The sequence below is a fragment of the Haliotis rufescens genome, unplaced genomic scaffold (genome assembly GCF_023055435.1).
Source record: "Haliotis rufescens isolate VD_foot unplaced genomic scaffold, xgHalRufe1.0.p SCAF_16, whole genome shotgun sequence".
Taxonomy (NCBI): Eukaryota; Metazoa; Mollusca; class Gastropoda; order Lepetellida; family Haliotidae; genus Haliotis; species Haliotis rufescens.
In genome coordinates, this window is record NW_025963846.1 from 33,179,673 (window position 1) to 33,198,145 (window position 18,473).

The 18,473-nt window shown below is 40.5% G+C and overlaps 1 protein-coding gene across 1 annotated transcript in view; it reads right to left on the reverse strand.

Annotated features, from left to right (window-relative positions):
* Window positions 1–9,526, reverse strand: part of LOC124123889 (probable methyltransferase-like protein 24) — a 98,997-nt gene extending 89,471 nt beyond the window's left edge. Inside the window, exon 1 of the mRNA XM_048397144.1 lies at window positions 9,399–9,526. The gene's annotated coding sequence lies outside the window, so the exon portion shown is untranslated. The remainder of the gene's footprint in view (window positions 1–9,398) is intronic.
* Window positions 9,527–18,473: the final 8,947 nt, after the last annotated feature.

Consider the following 18,473-nt stretch of genomic DNA (forward strand, 5'->3'; position numbering starts at 1 on the left):
GCCTCCTAACCTGTATATATACTTGTCAACCATACTCTGTACATCACTTGCTTGATAACCTACACCGAAACGTCGTTCCTAATTGTAATTAAGAAGTTGTTCATCCATAAATCTTATCCTTACTTGGTACTCCAGCTTCTAAATGCCCCTCAAAGAAGTTAGGTAACACATGGTAAAAATTATCGATATTTGTGACTGAACTGAAAGAGACATTTAATGCTTCAGACTTTTTGGAATCTGAAAATGCGGTTGGCATACTTGAAACATCAGTGACCAAAGGGGGTATAATTGTCGAGTAGGAATCCTTCACAATAAATCTATGTAATTTCCAATACTTGTTGTTATTTCCTTTGGATAATTAATTAGTTAATAAAAACTCATCTGAGTTACAATGGAATGCCTCTTTTGCTTGTTTTAGAAGACTATTAACATCATTTCTTTGTTTTTTTGTTTTTTTTACCTTAAAACGTCATTTGGTTTGCAGGATAATTTTGCCATATTCTTGAGTCTTTCTCTGATACGGATTGCTCGTCGATGTTGAACCAAGGTTTACTCTTTTTAATCATGACTCAGTGTCAATGTTAGGGCGTCACAAGCTTCGCTGACCGAATTGCAGGAGTCAAACTTTTTTTTCCCAGGCGTTTTTTACATAAGAATGTTAAGTTTCTACAACTGGATAGAGTGACACAAAAGAAAAATTGTGGTCACTGATGTCGACTGATATGGGGTAAGTGGGACTGCATTCGCTTTGAAACAAACCAATCGAAGCTCTGTGTAACATATATCGGTCATGATTTGAGTTTGGCAACATCAAAGACAAGTTTTAAGAGCGACGATAGGTTGACTGGGGCGGCGGTTTCGCTGCATTGTAGAAAACAGTGACATATGTTCACACATTTTGAGACAAATGCTGAGTGCAGTGGATACTATGTACAATGAGACACAGCTCGTGTCACGGTAGACTACCTTCATAATGCCAACATCAACGACTTGCCCTGGCCGTCGAGAACTCCAGATCTCAACCCAATCGAACACCTCTGGGATGAACTCGATCGACGTGTGCGTCACCGTCATGACACGCCGCAGACACTCCCACAACTGGCCAACGCGTTACAAGCAGAATGGCGCAGAATTCCGCAGGACAGAATACGTACACTTATCCAGTCAGTGCCGAGGAGATGCAGAGCCGTGATTGCTGCTCAGGTCAGCGCCGCCTTGCGGCCTTATTTGACATGACAATGAACAGTTTTCAATGCTTTTGTACAACGACATATTTGTATCTATGATATTAAATTAAATATATCGACTTTATTAGGTACAATATATTTACTAAAAATCTACCTGTGCGGTTTTTTTCGGAGAGTGTATGTCGAAAGAAGAATGGGATATATGTCATGGACATATTTGTTGTGATCACATACTTGTCTAATAAGGACAGGCATATTCGAAATCAAAACTTTAAATAAAATACACATCAGTCAGAAGTACCTATTCTGCATGTACCAACAATCTCTAGGCACGTTGCTAATCCAACAGAATAAATTATTAAAGTTACCAGAAATGGGAATCTATCTTATGCATGTGCCAATAGATTCTAAGTGCACAGACAGTACATACATGAAAGTAATGTGCAAAATCATAAGATTGCAATCAACCAACAGTTTCAAAGCGCATTCATATTTGTCAATACCACATGATTAAATAATTAACAAAAATGATTTAGGAATGCATACTATGCATGTGATCAGTCAGGTGCACTAGATCAATCACCACATGATTTATCTTACAGGGTCCTTGGAATGAGGTACAGGTACATGTACCAACAGTCTATAGTAACATTGATAACCAGTACATGTACCAACAGTCTTTAGTAACATTGATTACCAGTACATGTTCATTTATATGATCCTGAAATGTGAACACTTTGTGAGCACAAAGTCAGTCATCACATGCTATTTGTTTTACACACTCTTAGGAATAAAAATGTGCAGTTCATATGCACATTGTCAATCATCAACTAGGTACTTATGTGTTGGGGTTTGGCCAAGCTGTCTACGCTAAGCTATAGTGTTAGGTACGTATGTGTTGGGGTTTGGCCTGGCTGTAGACGCTAAGCTATAGTGTTAGGTACGGATGTGTTGGGGTTTGGCCTAGCTGTAGACGCTAAGCTGTAGTGTTAGGTACGTATGTGTTGGGGTTTGGCCTAGCTGTATACGCTAAGCTATAGTGTTATGTACGTATGTGTTGGGGTTTGGCCTAGCTGTATACGCTAAGCTATAGTGTTAGGTACGTATGTGTTGGGGTTTGGCCTAGCTGTATACGCTAAGCTATAGTGTTAGGTACGTATGTGTTGGGGTTTGGCCTAGCTGTAGACGCTAAGCTATAGTGTTAGGTACGTATGTGTTGGGGTTTGGCCTAGCTGTAGACGCTAAGCTGTAGTGTTAGGTACGTATGTGTTGGGGTTTGGCCTAGCTGTCTTCGCTAAGCTATAGTGTTATGTACGTATGTGTTGGGGTTTGGCCTAGCTGTCTACGCTAAGCTATAGTGTTAGGTACGTATGTGTTGGGGTGTGGCCTAGCTGTAGACGCTAAGCTGTAGTGTTAGGTACGTATGTGTTGGGGTTTGGCCTAGCTGTCTACGCTAAGCTAGAGTGTTAGGTACGTATGTGTTGGGGTTTGGCCTAGCTGTATACGCTAAGCTATAGTGTTAGGTACGTATGTGTTGGGGTTTGGCCTAGCTGTCTACGCTAAGCTATAGTGTTAGGTGCGTATGTGTTGGGGTTTGGCCTAGCTGTAGACGCTAAGCTATAGTGTTAGGTACGTATGTGTTGGGGTTTGGCCTAGCTGTATACGCTAAGCTATAGTGTTAGGTACGTATGTGTTGGGGTTTGGCCTAGCTGTATACGCTAAGCTATAGTGTTAGGTACGTATGTGTTGGGGTTTGGCCTAGCTGTAGACGCTAAGCTGTAGTGTTAGGTACGTATGTGTTGGGGTTTGGCCTAGCTGTCTTCGCTAAGCTATAGTGTTATGTACGTATGTGTTGGGGTTTGGCCTAGCTGTCTACGCTAAGCTATAGTGTTAGGTACGTATGTGTTGGGGTGTGGCCTAGCTGTAGACGCTAAGCTGTAGTGTTAGGTACGTATGTGTTGGGGTTTGGCCTAGCTGTCTACGCTAAGCTAGAGTGTTAGGTGCGTATGTGTTGGGGTTTGGCCTAGCTGTATACGCTAAGCTATAGTGTTAGGTACGTATGTGTTGGGGTTTGGCCTAGCTGTCTACGCTAAGCTATAGTGTTAGGTGCGTATGTGTTGGGGTTTGGCCTAGCTGTAGACGCTAAGCTATAGTGTTAGGTACGTATGTGTTGGGGTTTGGCCTAGCTGTATACGCTAAGCTATAGTGTTAGGTACGTATGTGTTGGGGTTTGGCCTAGCTGTCTACGCTAAGCTATAGTGTTAGGTGCGTATGTGTTGGGGTTTGGCCTAGCTGTAGACGCTAAGCTATAGTGTTAGGTACGTATGTGTTGGGGTTTGGCCTAGCTGTCTACGCTAAGCTAGAGTGTTAGGTACGTATGTGTTGGGGTTTGGCCTAGCTGTCTACGCTAAGATATAGTGTTAGGTACGTATGTGTTGGGGTTTGGCCTAGCTGTATACGCTAAGCTATAGTGTTAGGTACGTATGTGTTGGGGTTTGGCCTAGCTGTAGACGCTAAGCTATAGTGTTAGGTACGTATGTGTTGGGGTTTGGCCTAGCTGTAGACGCTAAGCTATAGTGTTAGGTACGTATGTGTTGGGGTTTGGCCTAGCTGTAGACGCTAAGCTGAGTTAGGTACGTATGTGTTGGGGTTTGGCCTAGCTGTATACGCTAAGCTATAGTGTTAGGTACGTATGTGTTGGGGTTTGGCCTAGCTGTAGACGCTAAGCTAGAGTGTTAGGTACGTTTGTGTTGGGGTTTGGCCTAGCTGTAGACGCTAAGCTATAGTGTTAGGAGTCGGTTCAATAGGTTCAAATGTCTCAAGAGACGCAGCAAACCATGGTAACATCAGTTTGATGAAGTCCATAGCTGTCTGTAGTTGTCTGTAGCTGTCTGTAGCTGTCTGTAGCTGTCTGTAGTTGTCTGTAGTTGTCTGTAGCTGTCTGTAGTTGTCTGTAGTTGTGGTTGTTCAGACGTCCACTGCTCTCAACCGTCCTCAAGTGAGTATCAATGAAGACACAATATCCACACACGTCTCTTAACCTTATGTTCTGTACACAGTAATAGTGTGATTAGGAGATTCGAGTATCACCATGTACAGACGGGACCCGAGTAACTAGATGTCCTCGGACTTCTCCTAACTCAGTCCAAGGTGTCCATCAGCCCCAAGAGCTCCACTCCCATTGTGAGAAGACCTGGGTTACGAGATGACGGCTTTCCATTGCAATCAACTTGAACCATACGATATGCATCCCCGTTTGGTAATATATACACTAAATGAGCTCCCGTGTAATACCAATTTTATGAAACTCGTGAATTAGCATTTCAGAAGTTGGACTCTGCTTTATGCAGAGATTTCTATTGGGTATGAAAAGGGTTGTGTTGCTTTATTTGTCATCTCTCAACAAATCAGTAGACTACAGAAGCACCAAACAGGCATCGACACCAACTTCAAAGGCTCCACAAAACTTAGATCCATCCTCCAAGCTAAAGGCCGCAAAGACCCCTCCAACAAGTAACCCCACCAAGGAGTAATCTGTAAGATTAACTGTGCCTTTGGTGACTCGTACATCGGGGAAATCAGCCGCCCAGTTCACACAGCATCTAAGAACATAAGACTTCCACAGCACACAGCAAATCAGCCCTCTCAGACCAACAGCAAAACTTCCACAGCCATCATTTTAGTTTGACAAAGTCTAAATCCTCTCAACCAAACATCAGGACTTCACCAAGAAAAAACTTTCAGAGGCTATAGAAATCCGCCGTCACAAACCTTTCATCAACAGAGATCAAGGGTATGACTTCTCGTCTGCCTATGAAGGCTTAATCAAGCAGTAGAGATAAATTAATTAGGATCCAATTAGCTTGTCACAACCGTTTAATCATTTCAATCCTTATCCTTACTGTACAGTAAACCCGTGTGCTTCATTACCTGTGTGCTATTTGTTATTCTTACTGTACATGTGGCTTTATCCAATTAAGGCAGACAGACAGACAGACAGACAAATTTATTCGGTACTTCAGGCCACCGGCCCATAATACAATGGAAATATACTGTATATATATTTGCATGCTGAGTAGATTTAATTATGATTTACCGTTCCACACTGTGTTTCCTTTCGATGTTCATGACTTGGTAGAGGATTGACCTAAGCCTTTTATAATTTGTTCGTTTTCAGCTGACATAAGTCTTATAAAATTCTCAATAGAGGGAGGGGTAACGAGACGCTTGGGAAAAGAGTTTCTTCTTGCTCTGGAATACTGGTCACAAATCATAAGAACATGGAATTCATCTTCTATATGGTTATGTCCCTTTGAGAAACAGAAAGTGCAGACACGTTCATTATATCATCCAATTAACCTATATGTTAATCTGCTGCTTATCACAACTTATCATGCATCTATATATATAAACCTCTCATCACTGGGTTGTAGTCACCCCAGCTTGACAACGGTGTAAGAATCTACATCAACACGTCGCTTTATACAATAAACCAGAAGTTGTTATCCATAAAATTGTGCGTTTGTTCAGCGCTTTGGTATTAAACACTGTGCAATACCAGCTTATTGTTATCAAACGGGTGATCTCTTCACGGGCGAGTAATAAGAATCTTATCTTACTATGTAGGGGATATGCTACAATAATGAAACAGAGAACTTTACCCGGTCTGCTGTGTAGCAAAGGTGATTGTTGGAGTATATGTGCACAGTGTGTATCCCAGGTAAGGGTGATCTTGGGTCAAGTAGATCTAGAAATATCAGTGTTAGCGGTACACAGCTTGTGCATACGACACACACCCAAACTATTTCAGAACCCTTTATTCAGACGGTTAAGACCTACCCTTGTAAGGTTTTTACCAAATCATATCCTGTGTTTCATGGATTAGCTCAAAGTATCAAAAAAGAACAAAGAGGTCCATATATGCATGAATGACGTTGATAAAGTAATAAAATACGACCAAAACATGTATCTGTTCTTTGTACTGACTGAAACTGATTTATTTTGGCCAGTGTACACGGGTAAATTCATGATCATTGATCTCATTTGTAAAATATGTTGAAGTGTATTCAGTATGTTCCCGTACACTAAAATCTTGTTCATAAAAATATGGTATAAATTAGGCCGTTGTCATTAGAACGCTTTTATCAGAGAAGAGGAAATATTACTCAGTATCGAAATGTTAAATTTGAATCATAGCATTTGCTCGAAAAAGTTACATTTTATATATAATTTACGATCGCTGATTGTGGAATAGTAATATTTCTACATGAGACGCACGCATATAAATTACTGTAGCTAACTTGTGTCAGTAAAACTTGAATAATATGCAGCTTAGAGTAGAACGGCATTTCGAATACATAGAGTATAAGTTCATTGTTCAAGCAAGATATTCATACAAAATTAAAGACAATTTTAAGCAAAGTTCAACCTAAATGGCAAAGTAACAAGTAAAAGTGACTTACCTTCAAAGACAAACAGAGAGAGGTTCTCAGGCAAAGCAGGAATGACTAACAGTCGATTTCCCCCTATATTTATACCTGAGACCTCCTTTGTTAATCTGAAGGCAAGTCTACACGTGCATGTCCAGTTTAAAATTTGAGACTTTGGACTAATAAAGACTGGACCTGTTATACAATTTTGTATGATGGGTTTGGTCTGTTAATAGTCAAAGCAGACGGTCAGTTTGGAAAGTTGAGTAATAGAAGATTATAAATGCCGATAGAATCACTGTTTAGTTTCGCGTTTTCAATTTTATAGTTTGTCAGTTGCCGCTAAATAGCTGATAACGGTACACTGGTAAGTGTACCAGTTGTTATTCAACATGTAATTAAAGTTTCGCCCACCGACCTGTTTCAGGCGGCGTCAATCTGAAGTGCCAGGTGTTGTTATACAATTTCTTATCGCTAGTATGCACCGACAGGTCTTAAATGGTTAACCGACAACTTATGAATTGAAGGCGAATTTGACAAAAAGTTGAATAAAATTTAGCAATTTTAGCACTGTTACATTACAAATAGAGGTGTCGTTTTAGCCCGACAAATAGCAACCGTTTTCGTCCGATAAATCGGTGGCGTTCGGCTGATGTGCCGTTTTAGCCTGCCTATTTTATCTGTAGGTGGGAAGAATCGGTAATTGTCACTCACTGATGCCATTGCTTCACTTTGAGCAACGTTTACAATGTTTCTTTCCTGCTGAATTGTTGAATGGGTAGTCACCCGATCTGTATTTGGAGTACACACACCTGTGAACGCACAGAAAAGTTGTCACGGTGTGAAATTGATCGTGTGAACTTTCCCGGAACTACTTCCCCGGGTTTCCCCCAACTCGCCGTGTTTACGATCATCTTGTTTCCATGTTCTTTATCTTCTTTTAATGCCTGCATTTATCAGCATTAAACTTAATTTAGTATTTTTGCCTGGACCTGTATCATTATTAATCTGACAAATGCTTTGGTTCTGGTGTTTGTTGTCCTTACGATGATTTAGACATGGAATGGCTCTCTATGAATACTAGTGACGCAAGGGAAGAACTTTAAATCTGCAAAATTAGTGTGTTGAATGAAACTGATTTATTGAGCGATATTGACTGATGCTTTGTTTTCGGAAATGACTCCGGAATCTAGCACCAAGACAAGGATGTCGAACCCTGCTGAGATGTGGCCGCCGACACAGATATGACAGTGACTGCTCCTGATTAACCCCAACCCATACCTGATTCACTATTGTATCAGGAAACACAGCAAATCTACAATCACAAACACCTAAATGTTCCTTGAAAATGTTTAATGGTAAGCCAAAAAAATTAATCTAGTTTTTATATAAATAAGGCATTAAAAAAGTAAGGAAAGATACTTAAATTAAAAACAAACAAACAAACTTGCCTGCCTGTCTACAGATTGGTCATCGGAGACGAGAAAAATATCCGTAGCAAAGTCCATTTCACATCGTCCGAAACAACACCTTCACAAATCAGTCATTTTCCCAATTTGCTAGTGCCTTGGGAGGATGCAAGCCTTGGGATGTGTTCCATAACTGTTCCAAAAATTCACTTTAAAGATGCATATACACCCACCGCAAACATTCAATCCTTTCACACGGTGGCGTACTAACATGAACTCACTGTTCTCTCATTCAAAATCTTTAATAACCACTTTTAGGAAATCTGAAAATAAAACCCCTATAAACAAAATAACCAAAACCAAAACAAACTCCAATTTCCAACCTTAAAGTCCCCTCCCCAATGGAAGGACAACATATACTACAGTGGAATGTCAACAGGCTGTAGTGGACGGAAATGGGACTACGATGAACTCTATTCGGGTGGGTTAGGGTTAGCTCAACAGTGGACGGATAAACATAATGCTAACGGGAACAAAATCAGAACTTACAGGCTGTTCCATAAGGCCTGCAGTCCAGAACCCCGTCTTTGACACATCATTTCCAGAAATAAAAGAATAAATCCGACTACGATGTGGTAATCTACAACTTCGCATTGCGATAGGTAGATACGACAAGCCCCAACCTCTGTGTGTGAGACTTTGCCCTTTCTGGAATTGTGTAGAAGCTGTAGCCCATTTCCTCTTAGATTGTACATCTTACAATGACATCATATGTTTTTTTCTTTTATCTATCTTAGATATAAAATCACATTACAGCCTAACAACATTTACTAAATTCATCTCATCGTCCGAATCTAGCATCGTTAACTTACTTGCTTGCACTGTAAATGAAATGGTTACCAGACGCCTGTACTTTTCATAAGTATTATTTTATCCTTATATCTAATGCCAATTAATATTTTAATTTCAGTTTTAGCATGTATATATAGATGCCTATGTACATTATGTGTTTTATCGTCAGTGTCTCATAAGCCTCTTCAGGCTTGATGATAGGTCACTTTGTATGTAAATGTCTTATTATTGTCGCCTATCATGTGACACTTATATAAACTAATTCTGTCTGTCTGTCTGTCTGCCAGTTATAGGAAAACACGACACACATGAACATGTTTACAATTCCCTTGGCATATGGGGTTCAGTTAACCCCTGATAAGAAGTTTTGATGATTACGATGCAATCTCACCCGGCTCAGTATTATGAAATCTGTTAACTGTATAAATAAATATTGCCAATTCAGACAGTACTGTGCATAAATAAACATCGCAATAAGTCATGTATTTTAACAACAACAAAAAGTATATAATATTACTAACCCGTACATGGCATGTACACACCTAGTTCTTCTCTTCCCTGCCCTTAATGAGCCACCGACCTGTTTCCCAGCACGCTTCTACCCAACATCTTCCATGGACATTCCTGGTAGAAACCTGAAGCGCCGCGGCAAGAACCACACGCAACCTGATAATTGGAACATCTCCTTAGGGTGACACTCGAGAAGTGTCTTTTGGAGCGCCCCAAATCAGGTTAGATAATCTCTTGATCTTGATTGTACGTTGTGTAGGCTTGGCGTTCTTTCCCTGAGATCATTTCGTGCAGATAGGCTTGACGACCTGTTGCTAGTAGACCAGCCAATATATGATATTTCGTGTCAGATAAAGTTTTTACATAATCACTTCTACAAAAGGCTACTCGCAGATAGTTGGCCAGGGAACCAACTCCCGTGTCATGTTACCTGTACGGAGGACAGGTAGAAGTATCAACTTGGGGCACTTTGTACTCTAATATGCTCACACTAAACAGTCAATATTAATTTACTTTAGTTACAGCTGTTTTGTTTCAGTACAAATTCAACATCCTCTGCAAAGACGTGCGGTTTGGTGTGTGATGTTACTAGTACTAAGTAGTCCGCAATAAGGCAGCCATGTGCTGCACGGAGCAGTGTAGCGTGTCCCCTCAGCCGTGTTTGGCCGCGCTATAGTATGCTGTGCAGAGTGCTCGCCCCTGAGCAGTGTCAGGATCCGCAGCGTTTCGCTGTGTAGCGTTTCGTTACCCCCCTTAATGTATAAGACGCCTTTAAGAATTATATCTGGAAAATTATTTCGGTATAAACTGCATCTCACAATGATATTTGTCAAAATATGAAATTTTGTCAAATTGTATGTTCGACTCTTGAAAGATAAATTAGTGCAATTTGAAACAATACCAAAGACATAAAGTACTATTGTTGTAGTCAATAATGAAGGAGACAATGGCGCATGTTAACATGAATACCCCACTCGGAGACAGCATATATAGTCTCTGTCACAGGTGTTAAAACCCTTAATGTGAAAATTACTCTTATTGTAAAAATATTTTCATTTAGGGTTACGTGTTAACTCTTAATGTAAAAAAAATACATTGAGAGTAACAACCCGCAACTCTTAATGTAAAAAAATATTCTTACAAACAAAGTTTAATTGGAAATACAGGATACTTTTTTTGGTTATTTTCACGTTTTATATTGTTTGTGCTAAGGTTTCTTGCAATTATTCGTCATAAGCGACAGCGTGAGAAACTGACTTTGCTCAGGCCTGAGAACAAGAGGGGCTATTATAAGAATGGCAGGCTCGTCATTGTGGACAAGCCACCTACTACTCTGGAAGGTGATGAGCATCAGTTGTCGGCTCCAGTCGCAGATCGCGACTCAAGAGGAACATCGTCAACTGTGGATCAGGAGCGGGTGCTGCCGTCAAGGTCAACAAACTGTCCGACATGGGCTGTGTTTCTTGTGTATCTGAACATGACATTGTTGCTTTATATGAAACATAGTCGATAGAAAATTACTTTAGTGACATTTGTCCAGAATATAGACTTATTTGTTTACCAACCACAAATGTCCCAGTTCGGGAGGTATTCAGGAGGGATACTTTTGATAAAATATTCACTAGCAAGATATGTTATTGATGTTCGATACAGAGAACATGCTATTACTATTCTGTTGGATAAAAGTATGTTTGGTTTCAGTACAGCTACATTATGTGTGTTTACATATATCCAGCCGGAGAGATCGACCTGGTGTGACAACAAAGATAGACAAATTGGGGTAGAGATTTTGCTGGATGAGTACCCAGTTGTTTCTTTCACTGTACTTGGATTTGTTTGTTTGTTTGTTTGTTTGTTTGTTGTTTAACGCCGCGCTCAGCAATATTCCAGATATATGACAGCGGTCTAAATAATCGACAATCCAGTGGTCGACATCATAAGCAACTATCCACGCATTTGCGATATGATGACATGCATCAACCAAGTCAGCGAGTCTGACCACCCGATCCCGTTAGTCGCCTCTTACGAGGCATAGTCGCCTTTTGCGGCAAGAATGGGTTGCTGAAGACCTATTCTACTCGGATCTTCACGGGTCCATTGTACATGAACAATAGAACCGGTGTGTCGCGGGACTATGTGGAGAACGATGTTATTCACCATGTTGAAAGAAATAATTAGTTGTTTTTTTTACACAATTTGAGATGAAAAGATATTCATGTGATAAATTACTAAATAACTTTGGAAAAAAACTCTTTTGGAAATGTGTTCAATTCTGAACATACATATTGTGAATGAAGGATTTGGAACTGAGTATCAAATCGGCGACTGTACAATTATTGGGCATTAAGTTAGTGAGTGAGTTAAGTTGGGTTAAACGCCGCTTTTAACATTATTCCAGTTATATCACGGCGTGTCAGCTTAATGTGGGAGGAAAACCCGAAGTGATGCAGGCCTCAGACGTTTACCACTTCGGTGAAACCCACGAGCACGGGTATGGTGCTGACAAACCTAGAAACATAATCGGGGCGAACCTGGATTCGAACCCACAATCATAGGTTTCTGGCGTGCCCAAGGGACGCAACTCTGCAATTGGGCTTTTAGGGTGTAGTATGATAGATTAGGTTTAGCATCGAGTGACATGTTCCCCGTTGATGATGAACGTCTCTGTAAAAAAACTAAGAACGGTGCCATTATTGAAAGAAGCTAAAGAACACTCATACCTTATTAAGTATAACAAAATTTGCAATGAATACAGATAACTGTATGGAATCATGAAGTACCAGTTTCCACAATGTAATAGGAGTGACCTAGAAAATGCAGCAGCGGTAGACTCTAAACGTTTTGGGGACATCATATATAGAGCGTGTGTCTGGACGATCGCAACGGCCCAACCCTACTGATATACAAGACTGGGGGGACTATGTCTCGTCACTGAATTGTGAACCAATGGGTATTCAGGATAATGTTGGTGAGGTGGAGGACATAGTGACATGTCAAGGTTATGTGCAAGAACTGACAATTGACATATTATAATCCCAAATCACCAGATTTTTTGAAAGCATCAGTGCCAAGAAACATAATAAATAAAATGGCCATTGTACAAACATGGTTTGAGTGCTAAAATGGGTAAAATGTTACAATCCATGTACAGTAATGTAAAGGTCTGTGTTCCTTCAAACAACAGAGTGGGTGTGAGATAAGGGTGAATGCTTTGTCCCTTTTTGTTTCAGTTTTTTGGTTACTGAAATGGAACCAACTTTACTTGTTTGCAAAATACACTAAAATATTGGTGTCACATGAACTTTTGTTGTTGAGTATATAAGCGGCAAAGCTACACAACTGTATTACAATAAAAGTAGTTGCTGTGACAACACTTTGACAAGCTACCGACCAGATGCGTAGACAGCCAATAAAGTCGGCTGCGACCAATTAACACCTGAGTCAATTGACTCAACACTAAATAAAAAGTCAACACAGAGGGCCTATCCTTAAATAAGTCACGTAGACTATAAAGTACGTCTGAATATCAAATAGTCTTAATTGACTAAAGGTTCAGTCACTTTTACTGGCTGAACTGAACTTTATTTACGCTCAGGCCGCTATCAGCGGCATCAGAGGTACACAATTATTTCAACAACATAATACATGTACATATAAATATAGAATATATACACAAACATCTTGGCCGAGCATGCATGCATACTTATACAGATTTACTAGGGTAGCAATATATGTGCAATTCAAAAGGAGTGAGAGTTAGTTACTTGATAGGTTTAAACAATGACATGATGATTTTACAGAATTTTGACAGTTTTCTCAATGTTCCTAGTTTTGAATTATTGAAAAGTAAATTCAATTTATGCATATTGGGTTTAATGTAGTAGAATCTGTGTAAAAAATGTTTTCTTTCGTTTTCTAAAGATGGACAAATATACAAATAATGAAATTCATCACCTATGTCAGATAATTTGCAAAGTTGACATCTCCTTTCGGTTAAAGGAATTTTTCTCCATCTCCCAGTTTCAATAGGTAGATTATGATTACAAGTTTTAAACTTAAGTAAGACTCGCCAAGTGTTTTCCTGCAGTACGTTTAAATAATATTAAAAATGTAGGCAATCATGTTTTATGATACTATGCATTGTGCCTTTGGAAGACTTATCCCTTGCACTGGCCCAACACTGTAGGTTAATGTCATTTTTTTTCAGGGAATAGATGTTTTACGTATGAGGGATTTTTGAAACCTTGTGAAAACCAAATGTAGCTAAGTCCAAGTTCATCAAAAGTTCGTTTGATATATGTAATCCATTTATGTTTATATTTTCCAAATAGGTCATCATTAAATAACAACTTGTATACAAGAAAGGATAATTTAGATGATTTCCCAGAAAGTAATTTTTTCCCAAAAGCTTATCATGAGTCTAACATATGTTTTAGATCATAGGCTTTTGTGGCCAGTAGCACTGCATCATCTGCGTAAAGACAATATTTTCTATTCGATCATAGAATTCATCTGGTTTCAATTGGACACCTTTACATAAATCAAAACAGGCGACAGGTTTTTTCCTTGTCTTACTCCAGATTTACATGAAAAGAAACCTGTTAAATTACCATTACAGGAAGTGGTGACAAGGGTGGTGATGACAATCATCGGTGAAATCGACCGCCTCCGTGGTCTAGAGGTAGAGCGTCCGCCCGGAGAGCGGATGGTCCGGGGTTCGATCCCCGGCCGCGTCATACCAAAAGACGTTAAAAGATGGTACTTGTTGTTACCCTGTCTGGCGCTCGGCATTAAGGGGCTAAAACAAGGACTGGTCGGCTCGGAGTCAGTATACTGTGTCTGAGTGGGGTATTCATGTTAAACTGCGGCATGGTATCTCAGTGGGCTAGCACTATAAATCGGCATCAGTCCGGACTAGTACAAGCAGCCACACAAATACACGTGCATGCACGTCGCTATATAAGTGCAATAATCTTGGACGCTACGTTAAACCCAATTTCACCTCACCTCACCTCACCATCGGTGAAATCAGTGACATAAACAACGGGATTATGGCTGATTGGGGTCTTTGATGAGTTGATGGTACGCCGGGGGGTGGGGGTGGGGGGTGGGGGGGGGGGGGGGGGGGGGGTGGGGGGGGGGGGCTAATAGCCTTGGTCACGGTCGATTGACGCCTGGAATCTTTTTATGTTGATGGCTTCTTGTAGTTTCCTGATCTTGAAGTCTTTGAGGTTGGTGGTGAGGGCTGTGACTCTCCCCCACTGAATGCTGTGGCTTGGGTTGTCACGGATGTGGTCTGATAGAGCTGATTTAGAGTCATCTTTGGAGACTGAGCTTTGATGTTCTTTTATTCGGGTTTTGAGGGGCCTAGATGTTTCTTCTATGTAAGCTTGTCCACGATTGCATGGAATGTGGTACACTGCTCCTGATTGTTCTAACTTGTGGCTTGATGGTGGTTTCCCTGTGGCTTTAATTGTGTTCTGAATGGTATGACTTCATCAATGTTGGCCTGTTTCTCTGGATTCTGTGGCTGACTGTTCCAAAGTAGGGGAGGCTGATCACAAAGGGTGCAGACTGTTGACGTGGGGTTTCTGAGATTTCTTGGTGATGTTCTTTAACGTCTGTTGTACCAGTTGCTCAGGATAGAGGTTATGCTGTGTAAATACTTGTCTGAAGTGGCTTAGTTCAGTAGTTAGATGTTGCTTCATGGAACAGATGTTGTGAGCTCGTCTTGCTAGGGTTGAAACAATTCCTTTCTTGACTTGAGGTGGATGGTTGGAGGCATAGGGTATGTATTGATCTGTATGGGTAGGTTTTCGATAAACAGTGGTCTGGAGTTTGTTTTGAGAAACGTCGCTCTTAATTGTAATAAAGAAGTTGTTCATCCATAAATCCTTATCCTTACTTAGAACTCCAACCTCTAAATGCCTATCGAAGAAGTCACTATACAATTGTCCTATTCCACTTGCACAAACCGATCTTAGCGTGATTGTAGACGGCTTGGATTTAAGATTGCTAAGATCGATCTCAGTTAAGAACGGAATCTTCAAAGGTTGAGGTACGAATATCTAAAGCTCTATTTGGGGGAGAGCTTTTCGTAAAATCCTAAATATAATCTTCATGTTTTCATTTCGCTGCTGTAACAAAGGATGTTATGACTTAATTTTCAAAACACAGAAAGACGGGGGATAAATTGCAAATGACTCATCATGTGTATTTGTATTTGTGAATACGTGTATTTGTTTCTTTTAAATTCAAATTTTTAATCCACTCGTCCCCGTCCAACTCGATTTTTTATTTAAACACGTATGCTTTTGCACTTCGACTTTATTTGTACATTAATTTAATGATAAACAAAAGACAAAATAATTGACACAAATGTGACCCAAACGAAATACAGGGGAGCCCAGCGATTCTACAACATAAATGCACTGAGCAGCATAGATTAAACTCTATGGGCTAAGTTCAAAGGGAAACACTCCCATCTAGAATATAAACTAAGATTAGCTGCCCTTAAGTTATCCAAAACGTCACGGACGTTACTAATCGCTTGCAGGACGTTACTAATTGCTTGCAGACAACTTAGCTCTAATCCTTCCCTTGATTAGTGAAAAGATTTCACACTTCTTTCAGCATTGAGTCGGGCGGGAATAGTACTTTTAGCTTTCGACTCGATAGTTATGTAGTTCACTATCGCAATTAACAATATTTCTGACGTTACTTCTGTGGTGCGCCGCGATTCGCTGTGCAGAGTTGGGTCCCTTTGGCACGCCAGAAACCTATGATTGTGGGTTCGAATCCCGGTTCACCCCGATTATGTTTCTAGGTTTGTCACCGAAGTGGTAAACGTCTGAGACCTGCATCACTTCGGGCTTTCCTCCCACATTAAGCTGACATGCCTTGATATAACTCGAATACTGTTAAAAGCGGCGTTAAACACAACTCACTCACTGTGGTGCGAGCAGCAAATAGCAAACTACTGACTATATCCATTCTGAAGATGTAAGTATCAAAGAAAGCGCTGGACATAAGCTACCCAACGGTATCATTCAGGGTATAGAACAAGCTACGTACATTTATGGATTGGGCAAAAAGTACATGAGAAATATCTTAGTTTATCATATAATGGGTAGGTTTCTCGGCAGGATAAAGCCAACGGATAAAAACGATATCCGCTGGGGTCATATGCGGATAGAGATGCAAATATCAAAGGTCAAGTAGGGACTACTTTCAGTATTTATAAACAAACATGGCGTCGCCCTTGTCATTCGGCGATCGAGTCAGAATTAACCATCGGGAATCTGGATAAACTAAAGGGATAATTCGATCATTATCAAAAGAACAGTCTAATAAACTGAAAATCAGTGTCTAACTGAACGTGGCCGTGACGTCTCATAGACTAGGGTTAGAGTAGCTTCCCTTTGACAAAGGGCAGCTACTCTAGCGGACAGACCGATGGATTGCCACGAAAGGCAATTAAAAACAATTGTTGTTTTGCGTATATGTTGCTTCGCCACTGTATAAGAAACATATTTTAGTTGGAACTATATTGGCTACTGTCATTGTCCGACTGACACATCACTCACCCTGTGACGTAATAAATATTAATGCGTGCATTCCAAGAAAACTCGCAATGTTTAGGTAATGTTTGTGAGTGAGGGGAAGCGATTTTCAAGCACAGAATTGAAGAATGACATTATATGATAAAGAGGTTATAAGGCTTGTGTGTTTAGGGATGGTAAATATCCTGTATTAGGAATAAACACTATGTATTTAGCTCGCCAAGGCTCGCTAAATACAATGTTTATTCCTAATGCAGGATATTTACCATCCCCAAACACACTTGCGTCATAACCTCTATGTACATGTAAATTCCCCTGATATTGGAAATGATAATTTCAAAATCTTTTCCATATCAGAATAAGGTAGCGAACATATAAGAGATAACATACATTGAGTCAATACATGGTTTGAGAGTGCCATTAAATCACAAGAGAATGAAATAGTCGGGCCACTAAATCTATAACAGAATGTTCTCACACTTTACAATGAAAATCGCCGGACTTTGCCGAACGATGTCGGAAATAAACCCTGGGAGCAGAGCGCTCACTGGACCGTGACATGAGAAAATCGGAGCACCGTGACACAAGTTAGTGAGCATAGGTTGGTTACCCCAAATTTTCATAGACGACTACACTCACATTGTAGAGAAGTAGTTATTTTGATTTCATACCTTTTATAGTGATGTATATTTATATATAACAAACAGGCATTTTATGGAATTATGAGCGACAGCTCACTGAAGTTTTAGTTATAGTCTGTCTGACTGAGGTAGACAATTGCAGTGAACTCTTTGTGGGATGAACACTGTTCAGTGAGTGTCTGGTTATGCGGGTACCTGGAAGATGAACACTGTTCAGTAAGTGTCTGGTTATGCAGATACCTGGAAGATGAACACTGTTCAGTTAGTGTCTGGTCATGCGGGTACCTGGAAGATGAACACTGTTCAGTTAGTGTCTGGTCATGCGGGTACCTGGAAGATGAACACTGTTCAGTTAGTGTCTGGTTATGCGGGTACCTGGAAGATGAACACTGTTCAGTTAGTGTCTGGTTATGCAGATACCTGGAAGATGAACACTGTTCAGTTAGTGTCTGGTCATGCGGGTACCTGGAAGATGAACACTGTTCAGTAAGTGTCTGGTTATGCGGGTACCTGGAAGATGAACACTGTTCAGTTAGTGTCTGGTCATGCGGATACCAGGAAGATGAACACTGTTCAGTTAGTGTCTGGTCGTGCGGATACGTGGAAGATGAACACTGTTCAGTTAGTGCCTGGTCATGCGGGTACGTGGAAGATGAACACTGTTCAGTTAGTGTCTGGTTATGCGGATACCTGGAAGATGAACACTGTTCAGTTAGTGTCTGGTCATGCGGGGACCTGGAAGATGAACACTGTTCAGTAAGTGTCTGGTTATGCGGGTACCTGGAAGATGAACACTGTTCAGTTAGTGTCTGGTTATGCGGATACCTGGAAGATGAACACTGTTCAGTTAGTGTCTGGTCATGCGGGTACCTGGAAGATGAAC